Source organism: Panthera onca, chromosome B1 (genome assembly GCF_046562875.1).
Source record: "Panthera onca isolate mPanOnc1 chromosome B1, mPanOnc1 haplotype 2, whole genome shotgun sequence".
NCBI classification, from domain to species: Eukaryota; Metazoa; Chordata; class Mammalia; order Carnivora; family Felidae; genus Panthera; species Panthera onca.
In genome coordinates, this window is record NC_138342.1 from 156,595,274 (window position 1) to 156,622,795 (window position 27,522).

Genomic DNA, 27,522 nt, shown 5'->3' on the forward strand with positions numbered 1-27,522 from the left:
GGACTTCCGCCGGCATCTCTGAAAGTGCGACAGACTAACTTGTTAGCTTGCACGTGGGGTAAATCGCAGATTCTTCATGGTTCTTGATGCCCGGCCAGCCCCTAGCTGTAGAGGGCAGTTCAGATGCTGTGGGCACGTGAACCGAGGCAGCAGGCATCCGAGTGCCAACCTTCTTGGGCCCTTCGGCCCCAGCAGATGCCACATGAAGCAGAAGAGCCGAGCCCAGCCCACGGTGCAGCATCATAAAAAATAACGTATTGTTGTTTTAAGCTGAGTGCGGGAACGGTTTGAGGCATGGTGTGACTGAAAAGAGGGAACACAGCTGTCATCATCTTCTGAGAGCAGCCCAATGGTTCCCATAGAACTTTCTGCTCATTACTCATAAATCCCCACATACCTGGCATCTTACTTTAATATTCAAATAGACGTGCCGGTGTCTTAAATATCTATATTTCAAGATTGAACATAATGGCTCAACGATGGCCACGGGCCCCCTTTGATGACAGGATAAAATTTAAGGTTCTATCTTCTGCCTCTGATCTATTAGACGTTATTGTCCATAACTTCCCTGCCAGAAGTTTTCCTTCAGTTTTTGTTTTTTATTAAAAAATTTTATTTTATTTTTTTATTAATTTTTAGAGAGACAGAGACAGTGTGAGCAGGGGAGGGGCAGAGAGAGAGAGAGGGAGACACAGAATCTGAAGCAGGCTCCAGGTTCCGAGCTGTCAGCACAGAGGCTGATGCAGGGCTCAAACCCATGAGCGAGATCATGACCTGAGTCAAAGTCGGACGCCTAACTGACTGACCCACTCAGGCACCCCTGGGTTTTTTTTTGTTTTTGGCTCTGAACTCTAACTTCTACTGTATCTTTGGATAAGCATGCCCTTTCTCTGTCACTACTAAGTCAGACCCACCCCTCTACCTCATACTCCTGTTGATTTTCCCTTCTGCATTCTTGCGGCTGTTAGGATTAGTGCTATGTAGATTCTTCTTCTTCTTTTTTTTTTTTTTTTAATTTTTTATGTTTATTTTTGAGAGACAGAGCACAGAGAGAACAGAGACAGAGAGACAGAGACAGAGGGGCAGAGAGAGACGGAGACACAGAATTCAAAGCAGGCTCCAGGCTCTGAGCTGACAGCACAGAGCCTGATGCAGGGCTCGAAGCCACGGACCATGAAATCATGACCTGAGCTGAAGTCGAATGCTTAGCCTACTGAGCCACTCAGGCGCCCCATCGCTATGTAGATTATTAATCACATGCTGATGTATGTTGTATTCTTAAAAAGTGGCTTCTTATATACAAAAGCAAATATATTCATTATAAAACGAATTCAAAGCAACAGCTCTTCAGATGGAACAAAGCCCTCATCTCACCTCCTACGTCCAACCTCTTTAACTTCCGGCTACTACGTTTTCTGACCTTTTCATACACACCGTGCACACATAGGCACACATTGACATGTGATCATTTTTGAGAATGAAAGGTCGTAAATAATTTTTAAATTATGTAATAAACTTTATTTTTATGTGAAATTACTGGATGCAGATGTCACTGACACCATTCTCAATACTAGAATTAGCCTAACAAGTGTTGAGTTGGGGAGTATTATTAAGTTTGAAGAACGAAAAAAGACTTCAATCAAAGTAATTCTTTTTTTTTTTTTTTTTAAGTTTACTTATTTATTTTGAGAGGGGGAAGGGGCAGAAAGAGAGAGAGGGAGAGATTGCGAATCCCAAAAGGGCTTCGTGCTGAGCATGAAGGCCATCGTGGGGCTCGAACTCATGAACCATGAGATTATGACTTGAGCGGAGATCAAGAGGTGAGCGCTTAACTGACTGAGCCACCTGGGTGCCCCAAAGTAATTCTTATATATGCCAAAAACTCATATGTCAATCTGACATCCTTTGGCCAAGAATTAAGTAAGAGCCATGCAGTGGATGTTTTGGGGTAAAAGAGTATGTGTTTTGAATGCTTTTTGATATTCGTTGGTCAATTGCAAAATTTATACTTGTTTATCCTTATTCCTGCAGTGTAAGACAGGGTGTGTTTTCCCCCACCCTGCCAAGATTAGATATGTGTCTATAAACTTTTATACATACATACATATACATATATATATATGTATATATGCATATATACATATATATTTGGGGATACAAGTTCAATACTTCTTAGTTAACAGCCTAGTGGCTTATGCTATACAAAGAGCATTCACAAATACGACCACCTCTGATCTTTACAACAATGCCAGGAATAGGAAGGGTCTCACTTTATAGAAGAGAAGATCGAAACTCAGAGAAGTCAAATAGCCCAGGCAGTTTGCACAGTTTGCAAGAGAGCTCAGAAAGGGTCTCAGGTCCTCTGTGCCTTCTCCTGTGCTCTCATGCACCCCTCCAGAAGTTTCCCCTAGAGAGGACGGTATGGGAGCCGGGTAACCCAGCACTCCCTATATGAGAGGGGGGTGTGGAGTTGGAGAACCCAGTGCCGGGTAACCCAGCACTCCCTATATGAGAGGGGGGTGTGGAGTTGGAGAACCAGTGGCCCCTCTGATGAGATTCGAGATGCTCTCTGGAGCTTTCTTATTTGGACTGCCTGTGTGCCCACTAATATTTCACTGGCTTGTAAAGGCCACAGATTTTGATTTCCCTCTTTTAATGAAGAGTAATATTAAGGACACATTGAAGAAAATGTGAAAGATCAGCCACTTTCTTCATTAATCACAGGAGATTCTGTGACCTCAAGGTAGATGGGAAAATTGAGGGAGGACAACAGCGAGCAAGAGAGGGAGGAGGTTTGGTGTGTGTGCATTTCAGTTACTGACTGGACGGTCAGCGGCTGCCCTCCCCTAAGCTTCCAGCCAGCGTTTACAGAGTGATGGAGAGAGCCCCGCCCCTCTGGCATGCCAGCAAGCCTTGCTAATGTAATGGAAATGATAATTATTCCCAGTCCCAGGCATTTCATTTCCTCTGGACTGCAGGGGTATTAAAGCTGATTAAATACATATGCTTTGGGTAGACAGCTCCTCCAGTCACATATGGAGTGATCAGTCGTCTTTGTGCTCGACGGAAGGGGGAGACACCAAGACCACAGGAGCCAGGCCAAGGTGGAGCTGGGGTTAGGACATAGGGATTGAGGGAGTCCAAGTCCTTTGTTACAGGCAAGGCAGAGGCACAGCCCAAAGACTTTAAATTCCCTGTATCATTATACAGATTAAAAAAAAATCCTCAAAAATGTTTATTAAAGTTAAAATTCAAGGGGGCACCTGGGTGGCTTAGTCGGTTAAGTGTCCCACTTTGACTCAGGTCATGATCTCACAGTTCGTGAGTTTGAGCCCCTCGCTGGGCTCTATGCTGACGGCTCAGAGCCTGGAGCCTGCTTCAGATTGTGCGTCCCCCTCTCTCTCTGCCCCTCCGCTGCTTGTGCGCGCTCCCTCTCTCTCAAAAGTAAATAAACATTAAAACAAAATTAAAAAATAAATGTTAAAATTCAACTTTAGTCTTAATAGAATTAGCAATTTCCCTCTCCTTAAAAAATATACATTTGACAAATATGAATAATTTATACCTATTTGTCTAAAATTTGCAATTTAGGTCCAAATGCGTATGTGTGTGTTTTGGATTATAGATTGGAAGGACTAGTACATTTTACAGTGGGTGGGCAATGACACTCACATGTCCTCAGGATTCAGTTTTTAAAAAATGTATCTCTTAAAATGTCCGCAACATTTCTCAAAGCCAAGAAGGGATGTTTGTCTCATTCGGATTCCTGTGTTTGTTTAATTCATCACAGCTTGATTTTCCACACCGTTGGCATGAGGAAATAGGAAGAGGCTACTCTAAACAGGCTTTTGAATAGTTGATGCTGGATCTCGAGATGAAACTTTTGGACACCCCACTTCTTCCTGCTCAGTGTCAACCCGTCCCTCCAGGTAGCAATGCAGTAAGAGCTCACAGCTTCATGGGCATGGAGGGCATAGTGGCTCCACATAGGCTGGCAAGATGGGTGTTTGGGCACTGGTTGCTCTGGTTATTCTCTGGGGCTATAGAGAGATTTTGTTTGGGCACATTGTACTTGTTTTAGAACAAGGAAATTTCCTCCCCACTCCATATACCAGAATATCTACGAGGAGGGAATTCATATAACTGGATACACAAATGTTTTAAAAAATATTTTTAATATTTTATTTATTTTATTAAAAATTTTTTTAATGTTTATTTTTGAGGGACAGAGATAGAGTGTGAGTGGGGGACGGGAAGAGAAAGAGGGAGACACAGAATCCGAAGCAGGCTCCAGGCTCTGAGCTGTCAGCACAGAGCCGGATGCGGGGCTCGAACTCACAAACCTCGAGATCATGACCTGAGCCGAAGTTGGATGCTTAACCGACTGAGGCACCCAGGCGCCCCTCTTTTTATTTTTTAAATTTTTTTTTAATTATTTTTATTTTTAAAATTTTTTTTTAATGTTTATTATTGAGAGATAGAGAGAGACAGAGCATGAGCATGGGAGGGACAGAGAGAGGGGGAGACACAGAATCTGAAGCAGGCTCCAGGCTCTGAGCTATCAGCACAGAGCCTGACGCGGGGCTTGAACTCACAAACTGTGAGATCGTGACCTGAGCCAAAGTCAGACGCCTAACCGACTGAGCTACCCAGGCGCCCCAAACGTGCCCCTCTTTTTAATATGTTAAATATTAAGTTTAAAAAATGCACATTTTTGCCATTATCAGAACTTTTATTTAATTCTTAAAAAGACACTTTTGTTGTTTGTTGTGTTCTAATTTTAAAAAGACTGAGAAAAAAGTTAATATCACCCCAATCCTGTCATTCAGAAATAACCAATGTTAATATTTTAACGTATTTACTTTTCTTCATTCATGACTTTGGGTAGTTTTGCCATCATAAGCATTTATCCTCCATGAAAAGACCTGGAGGAAACTTAAATGCATATCACTAAGTGAAATAAGAATTTACCTTGATTTTCTTATTGTATTGGTGTTTTCCCACATCTTAAAACTATTTTAAAATGTAATTTCAATAGTTTCACACAAAATCAGTTTTTAAAATATTTATTTTTCTTGATTGTAAAAGTACCAACTATTCTTATTAGAAAGTTTGGAAAATTGAAAACATAAGGAATGTAAATCATAAAAGAGCCCATCAGATGATAAACAGTACTTTTGATGTATTTCTCTTTCAATTTCCTCCCCCTCTTCCCTCCTGCCTCCTTTTATACAAATTTATATGTTATACATAAACACATATGCACACACTCTATGTGTGGACGTGTCAAAGTTTGAAAAAAATGAACTGGATGCTTTTCAATCCTTTTTAAAAACCTACTTGTTTGAATTTTTCCAATGGCATTACCAAATTTTTGAAAACCAAAATTTAATGGCTATATAATATTTCACTGTATGGATGTAATTTACCTAACTAATCTTATATTGTTGATATAGATGGGTTGTAACTTTTCATTATTGTAAATATAGAAGTAAATTTCATTCATATATAAAAACTTGTGAGCCCATCATGGCAGCCTTTCTTAGGACATTTTCTTAGAAGGAGGGTAGTATTGGGGTACCTGGCTGGCTCAGCTGGTTAAGCGTCTGACTCTTGGTTTTGGCTCAGGTCATGACCTCATGGTTCATGTGAGGTTTATGCTGACAGTGCAGAGCCTGCTTGGATTCTCTCTCTCCCCTCTCTCTGCCCCTACCCTGCTCATGCTATCTCTGTCTCTCTCAAAATAAATCAATAAACTTAAAAAAAAAAGAGTATAGTAGAGCTGAAGGAAACACAGTGAGGTTTCTGTCATATACTGCAGGTGTCTTTCTAGAAGCTTCTCCACACCTTCCTGGAGGACTCCAGCAGGCTTGTCACACTGCATTCAGCCCCATGATGTCACGTGCCTATCCCACTGCTGCTCATCTCGTGAGCAGAGAAAAGACCAGCTATTATTATTTTTTTTTATTAAAATTAATTTTTTAACAATTTTTATTGAAGTATAATTGACATAGGATATTATAGTAATTTTATGTGTATCCCACATGTGATTTGACATTTGTATACATTGCAAACTGATCACCACGGTAAGTCTGGTTACCATTTGTTGTCATTCAAAGTTAATACAAAGTTAATAGAGTACTATTGACTATATTTCTCATGCTGTACATGACATTCCTGTGACTTATTTATAACTGGATGCTTACACTTTTTGACCACCTTCACTCATTATGCCTGTGGCCCCAACCCCAGACCCCGCCAAATACCCCTTACCTCTGTCAACCACCACTCTTCTCTGTATCTGTGCATCTAGGTCTTGTTTTATTTTCTTGGTTTTGTTTTGTGTTTTAGATTCAACTTATAAGTGAAATCATGGGGTATTTGTCTTTCTCTGTCTGACTTATTCACTTAGCATAATACCTTCAAGATCCATCCGTGTTGTAAATGGCAAGATTTTGTTCCTTCTTATCATTGAGTAGCATTCCATTTCATACACACACACACACGCACACACACACACACACACACACAGATACACACGGTATCTTTACCCATTCATCTATCAGTGGACACTTAAGTTGCTCTTATATCTTGGCTGTTGTAAAGAATGCTACAAGGAACATAGAGGTGCATATATCTTTCTGAATTAGGTTTTCGTTTTCTTCAGATAGATATTCCAAAAGTAGAATTGCTCCCGTTTTTAATAGATGAAGAAATGATGGTCCAGGTAACTTCACCAAAGATCACAGGGACAAACAAACAGTTAAGAGGGGGTAGCTAAGAGATCTGATTCTTAACTCAGTGCTAGATCCTTAAAACAAAGAGAAGTAAACATAGTTTGTGATGTCCCAGAGGCAATGGGACGATAAAAAGCAATGAGAGAGATACAAATCAACAGGTCTTCTGGCACTTTTGCCGGTCATTTGGAGACTCTAAGGGGAGGGACCAAAATAGCTGTTGCGCTGGTATGTAATTGCCTTAGTCTGTCTAGGGAAAAAAGCGTGAGAGCTCTAATTTGCAGAAGTCACAAACTAAAGTGCTTTGAAATGTACTTAAAAAAAAAATCAAAGTGCTGAGACAGCTTTGTTCCCCAATAACCACAATAGAAATTTGGGATAGTTATAGTTTTAATCAGATGTTTAGGGAATCCATGTGGTTATTCTCTTGGTAGCTGTATTTTTCCTTTTTGATAAAGAAGGCACCAAAGTTCCTCAGGATGAATGTTTCTGACCTAGATTAAACTAATAAAAAGCAACATGCAAGCTGTTAACTGTTTGATGGCTCACTGTAGTGGAAAGGAAGAACCAGAATCCCAAAAACTGGACACCGATCACTCAATTTAGCACAGACACCGGTTTATTCTATTCTGCAGCTGCCCCCCCTGGTCCTGCTCACATCTGGATCAATTTCCTGAGTCCTGGCAGCCTGAGCTGGTGTTTCACTGAGGGATATTTACTCCCACACAGCTGTTCAGCAGTAGAAGCAGAAAATCAACTCGGATACAATTAATACCATGTTGTAATAAGGAGACGTCACCACAAGAAACAGTTGCTGAATTGATTCTGATGATGCTGAGGAGGATAACTATAATGATAATGGTGATTAATATCACCATTACTGGGTGCAGACTCAAAGAAGGAGCATATTTTTATACTGCCTTTGTTTATGCGGTTGCAATCTTTCCCCACATAGATCATCGACAACAAGACATTCCATATAATTCAGGTAGATGATGGGATGACACCCAAATGCCAGTGTGATTTTTTTTTTTTTTCCCTGATAGAGATAACCTTGTATGAGATTGCCAAAGTTCTCATACACAGAATCTTGGAACAGGAACGTCCAGGTGGCTAAGACCAAGTGAGAGGGCCCGGGAGACTCTGATTGTTCAGTATTCCCCCCGCCCCCTGCCCCATCTTGGGGGAGCCCTGTGAGAACAGTTTAACTGGACAGTGTATCTCTATTGCCTGTGGGACTTCCTCCGTGCGTACTGTCACTGCACGGGGAGGGCAGCTCTTCACGTAGGCCTGTCTTGAGAGCCGCAGACCATTTAGCCACTGCAGGTTCAGCATGCTGTTAGTCCCCGGTCATGTGACAACCTAAAATATTCCAGATTGCCCTCCCCATATAGAGATCCATTGGCCTGGGTAATGGAGGTCACTCAACTTTATTCAGTTCAACTGGGTTTTAAGGTTGAAAAGAACAGCTAAGATATGTGCATCCAATTTTCCTTATTTCACTGGTGAACTGTAGGAATTTGTGACCCTTTACGACTCTCTCTCAAAACTGATGCCTGAAATCCCACCCCTGGAGATTAAATTACATATGGGAACATAAAAGCACTCACTGTGGCATCTTATTATCTGGGTTCAAATTCTGGTTTCTCCCCTTTTCAGCTGGCGTGATTGTGGACACATCACTGACCCTGGTGTTACAGTGACGTCATGATTAAAATGGGGACAGAGTAGGGGCACCTGAGTGGCTCAGTTGAGTGTCTGACTTTGGCTCGGGTCATGATCTCACGGTTTGTGGGTTCAAGCCCCGCGTCGGGCTCTGTGCTGACGGCTCAGAGCCTGGAGCCTGCTTCAGATTCTGTGTCTCCCTCTGTCTCTGACCCTCCCTGACTCGTGCTCTGTCTCTCAAAAACAAATAAACATTAAAAAAAAAACTAAAAAAAAAAAAAAGCTGCATGCTCTACTGACTGAGCCAGCCAAGTGTCCCCCTCACAGGATTGTTTGGATGGTTAATAAAGTAATACATGTGAGAGACTGACATAAGATGAACACTCCATAAACTTTGCTTTGTGCATATGTGGTCTGCATTCAGTAAGAGCTGGACTTGAGTCACATAGGAACAGTGGCTGTCGGAGGTAGCCAGCTTTTGTGACCCGGGGCGGCTGGCGGGGAGGTCCTGGCTGGAAGAGAACAGCAGGGAAGACAGCTTCCTCCTGCCTGCGACACCTCAGATGTTAGCTATGCTTACTGTTATGCCCACCATTTTATCGACATCTCGTAGATCACAAGTGCCCTGAGAGGAGAAACGAAGCTTGCTAGAACCTTCCTCCAGGTGGGCGGCAGTCTTAGAACCCGCAGACGTGTGTCTGTCTCAGGGATCTCTCATAGGCCAGTGGGCCTCAGACTTGACTGCGAAGGGAATATTACAAATACAGATTCCTGCTACCCACCTTCCTGAACTCCAGTGGTTTCAAGTGAATATCCTGAATTTTCCAATGAATTCTCCAGGTGATTCTGAAGTAGCTGTCTAATTTGAGAAACAATGATCCAGACAATGTTTTCATTTTTAAAGATGAGAGGACACGAGCTCACCGTCAGCCAGCATGTCGGTGGCAGCGTGGGGCCCGGGAGCCAGGCGGCCTGGTAGCTTCCTGCAGGCTCGTCTCTAACAGCTCGGATCATATCCAGGAGGCGCGGGAAGCGAATGTCTCTCAACTCTGCCTCGCGAGGTCTCTTTTTCTCCTGTTCTCTGGCCTTGGGGCCTTTCAGCTTTTTCATTTAAGCTTTCAGCTCTCTAATTTGACCATCAGAAGCAAATACGGGAAGACCATTTTGTGAGCATTTCTTAAAAGGATCTGGAGACATTTGCTGCAATGAGTCGTGAGTGGCATTTTGCCCACCTGGAGAGAATCGAAGAAGGATACAAGGCCAGGGATGGGAGGCCGGGGCCACTGCAGGTGCTGCTGGAGGGGCTCATGGGGCCCCGCCTCCTGCCACCAGCCACCACCACCTGTTACGACCTTCTGTCTGCAGGGCAGTCAGAGAAACGTTCTGGTATTGGGACCACACTCACCACCAGGTCACCAAATGTGCTTTTATATTATTTTTAAATGAACTCACCAGTGAGAAGATACGCTTCCTTCCCAAAATCCCCTGCCAGCAAGCCCGCTCTGAACACTGCCTGTACATGCCAATCCATATTTCTAGGCCGTGCAACTACTCATTTACTGGCTTCTGTGCAGAGGCAGCTGGATATCAGCCTCCCTTCTTAATAACATAATGATAATAATATGTCCCATTTTTTTTTACAGTGTGTCAAATACAATGCCAAAGGCACGCTATGTGTAATTTCTCATTTTTCCCACACACAAACCCTGGGGGATAACTAGTATTATTGCCATTTTATGAATGTAATGCTGACGTTTAGTGACGTTAAGTCAGTTGTCCAAGGTTACGCTGCAAGGAAGTGGTCCCGAGGAAGGGCCGTGGCAAGGTAAAACCCCCCACTGGCCCCTGACTGCCAGGCCCACATTCCTCACCACTCACTGTGTTCTGCATCTTGCAAAAACTCAGTCTGCCCGCTCCTGCCTGGGACAGGCATGCCTTGTGTGGGGTGGGGCTGGAATGACCGGTTTGATGCTTGGGGTCTATCACTGTTCCTCCTGTTGGTGACGTCTCTCCCATATTTGACTGCAACCAGCAGCAGGGCCCCCTTTGTTAGAAAGGGCGACAATAGAGGGGAGAAAAGAGCAGCCAGTGAGGCATCTGGGAAGGTAAGAGGATGCCATTTGCTTGGACCCAGTTGACAAGAGAATAGAAAGTCTTAGTTTCCCACTGAGTTTTGCTTGACTTTAACCCTTAGGTGAAGGGGCTCAGAGAACACTGGAATGTTGGGGGCGGGGAGGGGATGGAGATGGAAGGATGATGTGAACTTTGGGAGATTAGACATGTTTTGGTGCTTTCTCATGTTTCTTGGTGATATCCAGCTCCCAAATGGACAGCGGGCCACAGACACCAATTCCCTCCTCCCATCCAGTGGGTCACTTCTCCCAAGAGTCGGTCCCCTTGAGGGTCAGTCCCACTGTTTTTTCACTCATCAGAGCTCCCTGTGCCTTGAAAGGACCTGGCTCTGCCCTGTGATAAATACCAAGAACCTGGGGCCATCTGTCTTGTTTTGGCCTTATTCCCACGGTGGTGACTCCTTTCTAATCCTATTCTTTTCTAATCATCGGCACCAGCTTGTCAGCCACCATCCTTCCCATGGTCTCCTCGGTGAAGGAGGGAGACAGATGGATTCTAAAGTGGCTGGATAGCTAGACTCAGGACAGACATGTCCTTCCTCCCTGTTCCGTGCCTCAGCCTCCCGACAGGCGGGTGTAAGGAAGCTCACGTCTTCCTTTGTGAGCAAGGTCTTGAAGGATTTCTCTCCCTTGGCCATCCTGCCAAATTCAGCCATAACCCAACATAGGAGGTCATAAACAGAACTGAGCAATATATTTATCAGCTGTGATCCGTGTAGCCTGGGAACACAGTGTGACAGAACAGCAGCCTCACAGCTGGTGTCCCGCGTCTACCCTTGCCTCGCCAGAGCGTATTTTGCACAAAATTAACAGAGTGAACGGGTCATAGCACATCTGTGTTCTAAACCGGCCAAGGATTCCCTTCTCGCTCAGAGTAAAATCCAAGCTTCTTAGCACGGCTTATCCTTCACAATATGTTTGGGCCCACTGGTACTTCTCTCTTAGCCCCTGTCTCCCCCCACTCCCCCCACAGCAGCTACATCAGCCTCTTTGCTGTTACTTAAGAAGCAGAGATGATCCCTACCTGAGGGCTCCGTGTTTACTCCTTCTGGTCCCTGGATTGCTCCTTTCCAACTGTCCATATTGATTGTTCCCTCACTCTCTTCAAGCATTCTACTTCAAGATATCATCAGTGAGATCATTTGTGATTACCCTAGATAAAAAAATAACACCAAATTCCTGTGACTTTTCACACCCTTAATTATTGTTAGGTTTTGATAGCACTCACAGTCAGATCTGTTCTACATTTGTTTAGTTATTCTCTGAATGTACCCTACTAGTTTGTAAGCTTAGTAAGCGCAGGGACATTGTCTATTTCTATCACAAGTGAATAGGGGTTGGCACATAGTAGGTGCTCAATTAGTATTTTTTTGAATGAATGAATGAATGTACAAGGTGCCCTAAAGCAAGTGTCTTGAGGAAAGCAGATGTGACTAGATAATTTAGTAATCACTAAGTTCTCAACGTTCTCCCTGTATCAGAGCTTACATATCTCTTAACCCTTCCATACCTATCTCGATGGAACATTGTAAAAAATGGCCACAATTCCTTTCCCTGTCTGTATACATGCACTTGCAATGTGACCTTGTAACTTCTTTTAAAAAGGGAGTCCCAACTCTTGGACTAAACTTGTGACTTGCTTTGGCCAACGGACACTAATTAACAGACATAAAACACTCAGACTCGAAGTTTGCATGACGAAGCCCTGTTGCCCTTGAGACCCTGAACCCTCATGTGAACAAAGACATGACTAGCCTGAAGCCTAGTGAGAGGCATGTGGTCCAGTTGCTCCAGAGCCCCAGCTGGCAGTGAGCCCCACCCTCAGAAGCTGAGTCACTGGGGGCTCTTGGGTGGCTCAGTCAGTTAAGCGTCTGACTTCGGCTCAGGTCATGATCTCGCAGTTTGTGAGTTCGAGCCCTGCATTGGGCTCTCTGTGGACGGCTCGGAGCCTAGCGCCTGCCTCGGATTCTGCGTCTCCCTCTTTCTCTGCTCCTCCCCTGCTCATGTTGTATCTCTGTCTCTCTCCCTCAAACATAAGTAAATATTAAAAAAAAAAAAATCTGACTCTCTGACTTCAGACACATGAGTGTGCTGAGCTGAGGTTAGCTGAGCCCATACCACAGTTGCTGCTCGGCTGAACCAGTCCAAATTGCATGATCTAAATGGCCACCGAGTTTGGAGTGGTTTGTTTCATGGCAAAAGCTAGCTTCTGAAATAGAGATGAGCAGAGTTAAATAGTGATGGGAAGTAGCAGAGGCTAGTGTAAGATTTAACAATTACCATAGCCATGTCTAGCCCAAGGGGTATTGTCACTGCTGGGCCATGGGGCAAATATACTTGGCCTTGAATGAGGCTTCTTCAGTGAAGAGAACTAGGGCTTTTTACTTCCCCTGGTGTCCTTTCCCTTTGAAAATGGAGAGGCAGATGTGTAACACAGGTGCATCCGTATGGCTTTGGGACCTAAGCAAGGCAGACCATAGTAGCAAGAGAGTGACATAATTTTTTTCTAGGAAGTTGGGGATAAAGATGATAGAGTTCTTCTGTCTGAGAAGTTACAGCAGGGAACAGGAGCGTCTGCCAAGGAGGGCCACTATTTTGTCCCTGGCGTTGCCCCTCTCAGGAGTAATCTCCTCACAGGGGCCCCAGGAGAAGAAGAAAGATTGGAAATCAAAGCCTGCTGTAGTCGTGGAGGTCACTTGTGAAATCCAGCAATGTAGGAAACAATGACCTTATTTCACTGCCGTGAACCAATTTTGTGACCTTGAGTGAGCCTTTTTGTATCTGGGAACTTCAGATTATTTATCACACAACATGAATATCTGGCTACCCATCACAGTTTCTGGATGGGTGTTCTAGAACTTGTCATGAGGCTGGGATGTGTTGCTTCAGAGCTTTTCCTGTGGAAACAGTGTTGGTTAGGAGCAGTTTGGAGTGTGCCCTAGTCAATGAGTGTGTTTGGGTTGGGGTGGGAGCTATCTCTTGTTTGGAACCCAGCTGGTGGGCCTGGGGGAGGGGTGGATATTTATGGCATCACATGGAGCCAGACTGTAGGGGTCTGTTAATGATTAAACTGTGTAATATGTTGAAGGCTATGACATACCTTTGAAATACACGTTTGTTGGCATGTGATGGAATTGATAAAACCTCCCTGATGTGTTTAAGTGCATAAATTCTCTGTATCATGCTATGAGTACACTTACATACGAAAAGGAAAAGTATTGCATCATTTCATTCCGAGGATGAAACGTTTGAACCAACTGATGGATGACCCAGCTGTATAGTGACTGAGGGATAATCTAGGAAGGAAAACCATGGGATACTGCTTCCTGGAAAGTCAGCTGTACAGTGAGGTGAATAAGCTGTAAGAATGCATCCACTCACTCACCAGAACCTTTTCGCTGCATTCACTCCTGGGAGCATTCATTGGGGAAATGGCTGTTTTGTTATAAGTTCTCAATAATTCCAGAAACTTCTTCCAGAAGTAGTTAAGAATGTATCTGGTGGGGGGGGGGGGGCAGGGCACCTGGTGGCTCAGTCAGTTAAGCATCTGACTTCAGCTCAGTTTCGTGATCTCACAGTTTGTAAGTTCGAGTCCCTCATAGGTTTCTCTGTTGTCAGTGCAGAGCCTGCTTTGGATCCTCTCTCTTTCTGTGTGCCTTTTCCCTGCTTCCCACCCCCCTCTCAAAATCAACAAACATTTAAAAAAAAAAAAAGTGTTTGGCACATAGTAAATGCTCAAGTAATGATTGATGCTTTTTTTTTTTTTTTTTTTTTTTTTTTAAGGAATATATCTCAGCTCTGGAAGAAACAATTTTTTTCATTCAATAACTACTTACTGAATGTTTTTGATGTGCTGGGCACTGTTCTAGCACAAGGTAAATCAGGAAATAAATCTCACAAAGATCCCCTCCCGGGGGTGGGGTGTGTGTGTGTGGAAACTGACAATAAGTAGTAAGATAATAAAGTAGGTAAATATAAAAAGCTTGTCGAAAGGAGAAATGCGCTATGGGGAAAAAAGCCTAAAGTACGGATGAGAAGTATATCGGGAGAGCCGGAGGGCAGGTAGTTATGTTAAAAATGTGGTCGGGGTGGCCGTCATTGAGAAGGTGAGGTCTGAGCAAGGGCTGAAGGAGGTGAGGCCCAAATGTCACCATGGACAGATGGCAGGTTTGTTTGTTCATCTTTTTATCTCCTCCAAAGAGTCTAGTCCAATACTTTATACATAGCAGTGGCTTAATAAACTACTCTTGATATAAATTAAATTAAATATAAACAAATATTTCATCTGCATGGGGTGGGGTGGCTTTTCCCAGAAAAGGAGATAGATTTTATTTTTTTAAGAGAGAGCGAGCAAGAGAGAGTGTATGTGCTTGTGAGAATGGGGGAGGGGTGGGGGGGTGGGGGAGGAGAGAGAATCTTAAGCAGGCTCCATGGTCAGGGATCAGCCCGGAGCCCAACACAGGGCTTGATCCCATGACCCTGGGATCAGGACCTGAACTGAAATCAAGGGTTGGTCGCTCAACCGACTGAGCCACCCAGGCACCCCGATTTTTATCGTTGATCTGTCTCTGTTTTCTTCACTCCTTCACTCTCCTCGCTCTCTTCAACCCATTGCAATCTGGATTCTGTCTTGATCACGCCAATGAAAGGCTGCCAGTGTGACCTTGGCTAAAGTATGGCTATGGAGGGAATAGGAGAGTTGCTGTGATTTGTCTGTTCAGCAGCCAAGCCTTAGCTAGTGCTGCCACGAGAGTGTGTATAGACCCTTCCCTGTTCCGGCCGAGGCACCCTGGGACTGCCAGGACACCCCTCCCCTCTCTCCTCCTGCTCTAAAATTCCTGGCAGAGAGCGAGATGAAGCTCACTCCCCTTGACTGTCAGAGGGGTAAGATGTTAACTTCCTTTATTCATGGGGGAAATGGGCTTGACTGACAGATGAGAGAGAGAGCTGCTCATTTACCCACCAAAAGATATTATATGGCTTTAAGCAGTGTTCAGGAGCATGAGAAGGTAATAAACTATGTGTGTAAGCTCAGTTCTCAGGGGAGGGAGAGCCGCTGCAACACCAACACTCCAATTGTTTCTTTCTTGCTTTCTTTAGGCCCTCTGTGCATGCCATGCTTAATAAAGGTAATAAAAAGGTAAGATCATAAAGAAGAAAGAGGCCTATCAAGGAAAGAAGGCTCTTTATTTGCTCTCCTGTCATGGTATTTTTCCCATTCTCCCCCCATTTCAGCCCAAAATGGGGTGTGTGTGTGTGTGTGTGTGTGTATGACTGGCTGAACAGCAGGCAGGTTAACTGAGCAGCAAATGAGGGCCAGATGGATTATCTGATGAATTCGCGATGTCCCCAGCATTGTCATGGGGGATATCGATGATGGAAGCCCGCTCGCCTACCTCAAGGGATGAATAGTTTGTTCTTCGCAACCAGAGCTGCTCCTTGCTCTTTGAGTGCTACATGGGTGGCAGCAAATGGGTCACAGCTCTTGGGCTCCGGTTGCTCTACTGGGTCACCTTAGACGGGTGCCCTACAGTTTATTTGCCTCCTCCATTTCGTTGAGGACACAGCTGGGTACACTGTAGGTGCCAGGTAAAGCCTCATTTATAAGTTAATTCGTCTCCCCTGTGCCTTTGATGGCCCGTTTTACTATTGTAAAATAGTAGAATACACTAAAAATATCCTCCCTATTCCTTCTTCCACCTCTACATGAAAATACTTCATCAGCATGTTTGTCACTGCAAGGAGATGAAGTCTGTGGAGCTTATTAACTCCTTATGGTAGAGTTTTTTCAAAGTTTAGTTGTTTATTCTGAGACAGAGCACGGGAGGGGCAGAGATAGAGACGGAGAGAGACAGAATCCCAAGCAGGCTCCACACTGCCAGCGCAGAGCCTGATGCAGGGCTTTAACCCATAAACCATGAGCCGAAGACAAGAGTCAGATACTTAACTGACTGAGTCACCCAGGCTCCCTATCGTAGAGTTTTTGTAAATAAACCCTAGAGAGTATTACCTTTCCTTTCCTGGAAGCTTCCAGGTATTAGGAAGTCCCGGGAAGAGCCCTGGCAGGACAGGATAATCATGTGACTGTCTCATATTCAGTAACAATGACTGACATATGTCCAATACAATGCATCCAGGACCTGTGCTAGGTGCTTATGTGTATTCATTTAATCCTCACAACATGATGTGGGTTAAGTGCTACTATTATCCCCATATTATAGATGAGAAAATGGAGCTGCAGAGAGATTAAATAGCTAAATTTCCCACGACTTCCAGCTTACAAGCAGCAGAACCTGGATTTGAACCCTGGCCGTAGGGCTCTAGAAATTTCTTTGTAGCCACCAAGCTACAATGGCTCTTCAGCAGCAGTTAGTATAGGATGAGCCTTTGATAGGAATCCTAAGCTCTGGGGGGTGGTAAAGGAAATGCTACAATTGCTTCCAGATGACTGTTACTTATTTAGAGTTTGTCACCTTTCACTTTCACTGCTTTCACTGCTGCTTAAAAAGAAATATCTTTTTAAGTTTAAATTTAATAAGAACTCATAAATTACAGGGGCAGTTATTCATCTTGACAGACAATATAAATAGCCATAGAAATTCTTTCTCATTCATTTACTCAGCTGAGTGATGCAGGTCACTGTATTTACTGTGGGTTACGGACAATGGAGATTATACTGAAGTCACAATTTCTGTCTCCCCGGAAATTTTCCATCCCTAGGAGAAACAAGAATATGCACAGCAGTCCTGAAAGGTGTGGTTTCTGTGATAAGTGGTATGCATACAAGGGGGTGACACAGACACTGCTTACTGGAAACTGAGCTTCTGATGGAGCTGGGGGTGTAAGGGAAATACCAGGGGTGGGGTGGGGGGGGGCCTGAACCTGCCCCCTGAGATTGGGTGGATTTTGATAGGAGCAGAGAAGCCACAAAGCAATACTAGCCCAGTGTGTTAGTTAGGCAGTATTAGCTCATGGGCTATGAGAGACGTTTCTGGAGCTAGACTGCTTGGGTTCAAATCCTGGTTCTATTACTTTTAGCTTTAAGTATGAGAAATGTAGCAATTTCTCATATATTAGGAGGTAGAAGGAGGGAAAGTTTTGCTCAGGAACAGATGGAGTAGCCTAAATAGATAAGAGGAGGGGCACCTAGTTGGCTCAGTCAGTTAAGGGGCCTCATTCTTGATTTCAGCTCAGGTCATGATCTCACCGGTTGGTGATTGAGGGCCACGTCTGGCTCTGCACTGACAGCCTGGAGCCTGCTTGGGATTCTCTCTCTCCTTCTCTCTCCGCCCCTTACCCCCTCTCTCTCCCTCAAAATTAAATAAACATTAAAAATAGGTAAGAGGAGGATGACTTATTTAGACGTAAGGTAACCCTGAGCAGTGGTGGTAAGGGCAGAGAAAGGGACATCATCCTCAGATCTCTGGGACTGAGGGGAAAGAATGGTCTCCAGAACCTGCAAGCACACGGCAGAGGAAGCCACCTCTTAGGAACCTGTGTGCCAGGCAGAGCTGGCCTAAAGAAACCCCCAGGCAGGGGAAGGAGCCAGGACTGCAACCGCCTTCTCTCCGCCCCGCCCCCTGGACCGCCTACCCGGCCCCGCCCCTCTCTCCCTATTGGCCGAGTCCAACAGAAGCCTGTATCCTTGGGAACTTGTTGCCATCCATTCCCCCTGCGCCCCCACCCCCAAGTCCTGCTCCCAGATGCGAGCTGGTGCAGGAAGGTGCCGTGTGGATCTGGAGGGGCAGCCAGAAGCTATGTGGCACCGAGTGGAAACACCAAAGTGTTTCCAAAGGGAAAGGCTTGCTGGTGCCCAGTCTTGCCAGTTCTTGAGAACTCCGCGTAGGAATTTAGAATTGGTTCTGAACGCGATGGCAACCATGAGAGTTTCTGAGCACCAGGGTGACGTAATGAGAGAGCAGGCCAACATTGGTGTCTGAAGTAGACCACAAGGCCGAAAGACGGAATAGATGCTGGCAGGAGGAGTGCTGGGTTAGACCTCAGGCTTCCCCGCACCATCCCCTTTCTGTGGTGTTCTGGGCTTTCCTGAGGCACCAGCTGTAGCGCCTTGAACTCGCCTGTGTCCACAGGCCGTAGCTCTTGTCTACACCTCCCGGCAGGGCCTTTCCCAGAGGAAACTTCCTAGGTTGACTCCCTCTCTCCTTCCCGGCCTGTGGTTTTAAGACCAGCTCTAATCACTGTAGCCTCGTTGGCTCCTGACTTTTCAGAAAGCGCCGGATCCGAAGTGGCTCCCTGAACTACAATCTTGGACCTGTCAGGGAGCCAGGGCACAGAACACTCTGCTGTGGAAAGAAAGTTAATGTGCCTCATTATAGCCTGATGCAGAGATTCCCTCTGACAGACACATGTGGTAATGGCTTGGAATGAACACACTCCTACGAACAATTGGAAAAGAGACTTCGCATTGTTCTTTGGGCCCATAATTCATTTGCTGTAAAAATGACTGCGTTGGCTGTAGTACACATTTCCTCTCTGAACAATGCCTTTATTGGATCAACTTAAACATACAAGGAATAAAGCACTTTCTGAAAGAAACAACCCTATGCCTGCCTGTATGTGGGCTTAAAAAATCAAGATGTCCCTGTAGCCAAGGCTTTAAGGGATGTTTCTCTATTTCCTGACAGTTGTACGTATGTCTGCCTGGCCGGAAAGAACTTGACCCTGTCTTTTCTGTAATTTTTGTGTGGCAAAGGACGGCAGGGCTAAGTGGCAATGGAAACTCAGCAGCAGCAACCTCTGGGAACAGATGGATTTGTTCCTGCCCCTGCAGAGTGGGCTCTGGAGGCAGATTCCCACCCAGGAGATGGCTCTCAGCCTGGGCATTTTAGTTCTTTTTCCTTCCAGGTGCTTAGTTCTAAGCCTCTAAACCCCAAACCCGGGTGGTACTGCTTCCTTAGAAAAGCCATTACATGGCAAGACATTACTTTTCTTTCTAGAAAGTCACCCATTCGTGCTCCTCTTATCCAAACTGTAGGCTATTCAGAAGTCTGGCTGATTGCAAAGAGGCTTGATTTGGGGGTGGGAGGAGCAAATGGACCTTATTTTCTGATGAACACAGATGAAGTTGCAATTTGCCATTTTCAATCCACAGCATTAGGAGACATCAGCAAAGGTCACTGCACTAACCATATTTTATAAGAGAAATCTGAGATCCCTTCATAGACCAGTCTGCAGGGGCAGTTTTCTGCCCTTTTCCACAGTGCCCCTCGCTTATAGGCTGATCTCAGATGAATTTGGATTGGGCTTCAATTTTGCTTTTAGATGCACATAAAATAATTGCTTTTGAAACAATACCCTCATGATTAAAAAACCAGTGCAGCTAAAAATATTTAAATCAGGAAGCATCCCAAATAAAAGACTTGGCAAAACACATCAGATATGACAAAAATTTTGCTGGCAGAATGTAAAATAAATATCAAAAGACTAAGCTACACAGAAGGCACCGTGAAACGCTAGAAGGTTGCTCGGTACCATTTGGCCCAAGATGTTTATATATCTCCATGTAATTGCAGCTAATCATATAAATTCTTTGTTTCAGTTTGAAATCTGTTCAGGTTGACACCTCCACTCTTGTGTTGATTATTTTTCTCCCATCTTCTGATCTCCTTCTGCCTTTTTTTTTAAGGATAAATTATTGCCAGAGTATGAGTTTGCAAAGCAGAGATTTGATTCTATTTTTTTTCCTTTTCCCTGTTTTTCTACGTTTATCTCCAGCAGTGCTTGATCTTAAGCTCCAGATCCACCTCAGATTCTCTCAAATCCTTATTTTAATTTTCACCTGTCATACTGATCTCCTCCCTTCCCTCCTCCTTCTTTTCCTCCCTCTCCTCCCCGCCCCCCACCCCTTTTTTCTTATTTTCCTCCCTAGGTTTTCTCCATTGTACAGGGCAGCTCTGAGCTATACAGTCTCATGTATCATGGATGGATTGTTCTGCGTGGTGGGCTGGGTCACAGCTAGATTTCACGACATTAATTTCCCCACTTGGAAGAGAACGCTTTCTCTTTTTGTTAGTGCTTTCCCAGACCAATTAACCAGATTCAAGTTGGCCAAAAGAAAGTGTGAACAATGGTTATGGTTACTATCCTCTCGCTGCCCGCAACAGGGAAGCTGTGCACACGGGTTGTGAAGTGTGCGCCTGGATGGAGGTGATCCATGACAGTGTAGGATCTAAACCGCTGAGGTCTGAACGCTTGTGTGAAATTGTAACCCCCAAGGCGATGGCATTAGGTGGTGGGGACTTTGGGATGTGTTAGGTCACAAAGGCAGACCCCCTTATGACTGGGATTCGTGCCCTCATAAGAAGAGGTCCCAGAGAATTTGCTTGTCCCTTGCCCTGTGACAGCACGGTGAGAAGACGGCCATCAGTATGGAAGCCTGCCCTCATCAGAGACCAAATCTGCCATGCCTTGATCTGAGCTCCCCAGACTCCAGATTGTGAGAAATAAAATTCTGTTGTTTATAAGGGGCCCCTGGGTGGCTCAGTAGGTTAAGCGTCTGACTTCGGCTCTGGTCATGATCTCACGGTTCATGAGTTCAAGCCCCGCATCGGGCTCTGTGCTGACAGCTCAGAGCCTGGAGCCTGCTTGGGATTCTGTGTCTCCCTCTCTCTCTCTGCCCCTCCCCCACGTGCTCTCTCTCTCTTTCAAACATAAATAAACATTAAAAAAAATTTCTGTTGCGTATAAGCCACCCAGTTGCTGGTGTTTTTGTTATGGCAGCCTGCAGGGACTAAGACGTAAAGGGGGTAGTGTTGTGGAGACAGGCAAGGCAGGAATGGGATGATGCTGGATAGAACAGAGGGGTTGTCTCACTGTGTCCTTTCTGCATGGGCGTCCCCGGAAACCGAGTCAGGGGTAACTGTGGCACCTGGCTGAGTTCTCCTGCCCCTCAGAGCTCATGGCCCACGACTTCCTTGGAGCTTCAATGTAGTTCTTAACTGGGTGTGACCCCAAGGTTGACAGCGAGGGATTTTTGCATACCTAGATCCCAGAAAGCCCACTGGGATCCAGGGATAGCATCGTTTCAGAATATTTTCCTTTAGCAACGTTTCAATGTATTCAACACCCTCCCGCATTAACACCCTAATGTTTAAACAATAGGACATCGATTTCCATCTAGAATTTCGTTAGGTTCCTGCTTCCTGTGATTTCAAGTGGCACCTTTTCTGGCTGCTCAGCTAATGATGTTCTTTCCATTCCAAACTCCCCTATATGATACCTGGTCTCCAGGAGGGTGGGCGCTGCTTCTCGTTCTCTTTGGATGCCCAGCACTTAGCAAGAAACATGCCACAGAGTTGTAACTCAAAAAGTACTTTCCAGCATTTACCATGTGTTTGTTGATGGTGCAACTAGTTTTTTGTTTTTTTGTTTTTTTTTTTAACCACTTAAATATGTTTTGCTTTCCAACCAGATTGTAGCGACTCCAGGGCATTTCATCACATCACCACCACAGAGTGAGGTAGGGGCTCGTTACAGACTTGTTTTGATGATGATTACATGCCACAAATATTTTATCGAATCCCTTCCCTGTGCCAGACAGTGTGGTAGGTACATAGAATGAAAGCACGGAAAATAAAGAACCCTGCCCCCTGGGAAGTCATAATATAGCATGATAGTAATAACATAGCCCTGGGCTCTGGCTGAGAGATGAACCTTAGTCAAATAACTCTTGAATAGCTACATTGTTTTGCAGATCCAATTTCAGAAGTACCTGGTCATTGTTATCTGATCACCTGATGTGTTTAATGCAAGGCTGGGATTGAAGTAATTGTTTTTGAGGTGCCTAAGTATTTGAGCCAGGAATTCTGTGCATTATTTCCCACTTAGTAACTTCCTCAATGTGATGCAAAGCAGCCGTCCATGCAGGCTCTGTGCTGGGCACTGGGCAGAGAGAGAGAATGTATTGGCTACATCACAAGGTTTCAAGGACCCACAGCTGGGACTCATCCCAACACTGCTTACCCCCCCGCTATGAGGCAGACTCTGCTAAGTCCAAGAACAGAGACAAAAACCAAGCGTTATTGTAATGATTAATTTTGACTGCAGTGATTCTGGCAGACTTCACAAACAAATTGACATTTGAGTTGGCCCTTGATATTGAATTTTGACAAGCAGACACTGGAGGAAAGACCAACTCAGACAAGTGAAAACAGGATAAACAAAGACACACAAGTGTGAAAGTTTCTGTCCTAAATGTGCAGTGGGGGGCATCATAGTTGGGTGTGGCTTAAATACAGATTTTTCAAGGGCTGTGAATGACCCAAGCCAGGGCAGGGTTGCGCTAACATTCTCAGGGGCAAATCAGGCCTTTGGCCAACTTTTGTTTGGCCTAGCACAAGGTTTTAATTTTTTTTTTGAGTTGCTGCCAACATTTAAAAATTGGGAGATTTCACCTACACATTCAGATTTCAGGCTTTTCTTGAAAACAGCCTCGCAATACTGTGCCTGCATTTCCTCAGGATAACTGGCTGGAATTGAATAATGGCTGCTCTTTTTGGAAAAGCTGGTGGAGTTCTTCACCTCGACACCCTCCCTGGCTAACTGGCCCCAGTCAAATGGCACAGGCAGGTATTTGAGTTGTCCCCTTTGACCTAAGAGCTTTACTGACTGCTGTTTGCTGTTTCAGGGAGCTTTATGTGGTGGGTCCCATAGACACACATCTGGATGGCTCTTGGGAACCGGCTGACTCTTCACGGAAGGCAAAGTGCCAGGAAGTCATCCCAGATGCTGTTGTGAGGAATCTGGTTCATCTAATTAGATCCTAGGCTGGTACACCTGGTAGATTTTTAAAGGCAGGGAATAATGACCCTCACAGTTCAAAAGATCTCTTTCCATGGCAACCCACCATGCTTTTGTCGGTTTGAGAGCTTGTTAGCGGGTCTGGTTTATCTTTTCCTGATAAGTGAGTTTCCGTTTCTTCTGGAATGTAGACGGGCAGGATGCCAACAAGAATCGAAATCCATTTTCAGAACAAAGGAGGAAAGGTATATATGTTCCCCCCCACCTTTCTTTGTTCAGCTGTAATGTCAGTCAGATGTTCATACTTCTTGGCCCTCTGTGAGCTAACTTTTCCTTTCCCTTTTTCTCATGGAGGGGTGTGCTTTGATTGCACTGGTGCCCATGTACCTGGGCTGGACTTGGGATGTGAAGCCATATCAAGCCCCCAAATGCAAACACATGGTGGTAATATACACACAAAAATGCAGGTGTTTGTGTTCTCCATGCCCACAGAGACCTGTGAGCTCTTGCTCGCACACAAACACATTCTGTGTCTGATGCCTATTAAGAGTGAGAGGTGCCTTACCGACATAACCTTCTTTTCAGAAGAATAAAATAGAAGGTTACTGAGTCGACGAGCTAATCTGTCTAATTAGATGCCTCTGAGCGAAATGCATACAATTTGCATGAATTATCTTAACATGCAAAGAATAGGACACAGGAAGGAAAAACTCAAGGAAATTTGCATTTTGGTGGGGGGAGGGGGAGACTCCGTGGCTATAATCCAGGAGGTCCTTTCTTTTATGTTTTGGTACTACACTCAAGAGGATCTGCCGTGTGCTGCCTGATGTCAGCAAAGGCAGTCCTTGTATCCTTGGCTTTGCGAACAGTTCCTCCAAATCTTGTGTGCGGATTGCGGGTGAAGCGGCCGTCAAGCTTGGTCGTGCCGTGATGTGGAAGTTTCATTTAGGCAGCGCTGGGGGACAGGGATCGTGGGTTTCAGTCCTGGTCTATCGCCGGTTGGAAGGACAATTGCTTCTTGGCCTCTAGGTGGCACTGTTGTATCTATTGTAAGGAGCATGCATCTTGGTTAGCCGTTTCACCGCTCTTTAAGATGGAGGAGAAGAAAGCAAACAAAAAATAACAAAATACACCTCCCCCTGCTGGCCCCCCATCTCCCAACATCACAATCCACTCTACCTAGGCACACTTCCTCCGTCCTGCCCAAGGACATTGTATGTTGTTTAACCTCAAAGGAAATTAGTGGTTCTCTTACTTCCTTTGCTAGCATGACGGTATCAAGCCCAGGGATCATTGTAGAGCTTAGCTGCCCAGGACAGTAGTTGCCTTTCCCCCTTTTGCTACCCCTGCCCCAACCCTCGCATCTTCCCTTCCATGCTGTTGCTGACATTCGTGCTGTGTCAGGACGTAGTGGTTCCTTGGACCCTGGGGAGGCACTGGTTAGGAGTGGAGTCAGGGCTGAAGGAGCAGTTTGGCAGTGGTATGACCAGGAAGATGGCAAACTGGCTGAAATGTGAACGGGAGTGGGAGGGAAGCCAGGTGCTGCTTCTCCCATTCCATTCCTTCTGGCAGTCTGGAAAACCTGCTTCCTCCTGGGCTGACGGGTTTGTGCCAAGTGTGAGAGTACCATTCTGACATATAGTTAGAGGTGGTGAGGTTGAAGTGAGGGGAGAAGAGCTCACTTGCTAAGATTGCCTCAGTTTCCCCAGTGCTGAGATGGGGCGTCCTACTGACCCAATAGGCTAAGCTTTGAGAGCAATATTATGGGTATTTGTAAATAATAATAATAATAATAATAATAATAATAATAATAATGAAAATAATAGTTTCTGGAGATAAGAGTTAATTCTTAAAACGTCATAGCATGTAATGAACAAAAGGAAGAGATACAGGGAAAATAGGTAACATTTGGGCAGCACTAAAAAGTTTGTAAGGACTTTTTCTTCTCTGCTGTTAATAATCTCATTTCCTCCTCACAGCGTTGTTTTCCCTAATTCACCCAGGATGACACGGGGTTCACTCTGTGACTTTGCTCAAGGTCACAGAGTTAGGGTGGTTGTCTAAACCTAAGTTCTTCCCTCACCAGGTGTTGTTCTTATTTATTATTTTCCTGAACAAATTCCTCAGTTGGGAAGCAATATTTAAGTCTAACTGATCAATGTTTGCTTACTTGCCACCCAAGAATCAAATCAAAATATTCTGCTTAGGGGCAACCTAATAAAAGCAGCCCTAGTCTAGTTTGTTTGTTTGTTTGTTTGTTTGTTTTTAAGTGACAGTTCTGACTTTACTAAGTTGGCTTGAGAAGCTATAACCTTAGGGCTTATTCTGTGTTCACTTTCAGTTTTGCTGTGGGTTTGTTTTTTTGTTTATTGTTGTATCTGTTTGAGCCTCAGTGGTACCCTCTGTTAAATAGGTTGAACAAACTTTGTCCAGGCCTTGAACACCTAGGGAAAATAAATTAATGTTTTATGAGCCACTCAAGGGTTTTTGAATTGAAAGATTCCAGACAAGCGTTAGTTTTTACCATTGTTTTAATGGCAATTTATTAAGCCCAAACCTTTGGGAATCATGTAAGAATATATGATTTCCTCTGCCTGATTACATCTTTGAGTTTTGTAAAAGTTTATAATGGATGAAATAGTACTTAACAGCTTCATAAACCAAACTGTTACGCACGTTTAAATGGTCTTCACTCTTATTATCTTAACTAATGAATTTTACCAGGCATCTCTGTTATAGCTGTATGATTTATAAAGATTATATTTACTTTTTCTCCTTATAAGAACCTAATGAGACCAAATTGGTTGCATGTAATCAGACACTGGCCTTTTTCATCTCTTCGGGTTTTATTTACGAAAGCTTATTAGAGCAAACGTACTGGGTAATATGCAGCGATAGCTAGGTTTTGCCTAATGATCCCAAACAGCCAACACAGAAGGCAGATAATGAAATGACAGGCTGATTACAAATGCAAGGAGAAAAGTAAATGCGCTCAGGGCCCATTTCGAAAATCCTTACCTAGGCAGAGCACCCATTAACATGTTTTCAACCTAAGAACATCGGCTTGTACAGAGAGCTGGATTAAGACTGTAATGCATGTCTCAGAAAATGAGGGCTGAGTTCTTTGTTTCCCAAGAGTGTAGGGTTGGGTTCAAGTACTCTGTGTAGGCGGGTGTGACGAATGGAGACTTCTGTGGCACCGAAGATTAGATGACTCCCCCATTCATGAAGAGAAACTGTAGGAGTTCACTTCACAACTGAAATCAAGAATTTGAACCCACATAGGTATTTTCCTCTTAAAGCCAGCACAAAATACAACCCGGATCGATATTACCCAGGTTAGAATTTGGTACATGTTGATCCTCCCACAAAGACGTAAGCACATGACGACATTGCTGGACTGAGTGCCTGACATCAGCGCTGTCTCATGAGTCGATATCCTCTTTGGTTGTCCTTAACCCAGAGCGTCCTTTTACCTTCCGTGTTAGGATGTTCCTTCCATTTTACTAAGACAAACATTTGCTACACTTCCAGAAGTAGAATGTTGAACTGATTGTTTTTTTTTTTTTAAATGTTTATTTACTTATTTTGAGAGAGAGCCCACGCTCGAGCGGGGAAGGGACAGACAGAGAGGGAGAGAGAGAGGATCCCAAGCAGGCTCCTCACTGACAGCACTGTATCTCATGAACCCAACTGTGAAATCATGACCTGAGCCAAGATTAAGAGTCGGTCGCTTACCCGACTGCGCTACCCAAGAGCCCTGAACTAAATTTTTCTAATATGACTTGAAAGACCCTTAGGGATGAGGGACAGCTTTGTTTTCCCAGAAGTCAAGCTTAAATGTTTTCAGTCCTCTGTAATGTTCTACTCTGTAATGACTTGGCCATTCATAAGACCTTCCCAAACCATGTGGGAAGCCATTTATATATTTATTTCCTCCCCGTACCACCTGCTGGTGCAATGCATTTGGTCAGTTTATTACCCTTTGGGTGAATAACTTCCCCTGTAGAGTTTTAAAATACTCATACTACTATTTTGAGATTTGGAAAATAAGTCTGTTTTCACCTTACTTGTAGCATGGAAGATTTTGTAGTTTGAGACAATGTTCCCTCTCTAGTGTTCACATTTCCAGGTGACTGATACCTCAAGACCTAGGACCTCCAGTTGGTTTGTGAAACTTTGTCTTCAAGCTATCCCATTGGGAGAGCAGTTATTTGGGTTATTTACTT

General features: G+C 44.5%; 1 long non-coding RNA gene across 1 annotated transcript in view; it reads left to right on the forward strand.

The window, feature by feature from the left end:
* Nucleotides 1-27,522, forward strand: part of LOC132691844 (uncharacterized) — a 126,200-nt gene that overhangs the window by 67,011 nt on the left and 31,667 nt on the right. The window contains exon 3 of the long non-coding RNA XR_009616026.2: nt 3,791-3,929. This is a non-coding gene — a long non-coding RNA (uncharacterized LOC132691844). The remainder of the gene's footprint in view (nt 1-3,790; nt 3,930-27,522) is intronic.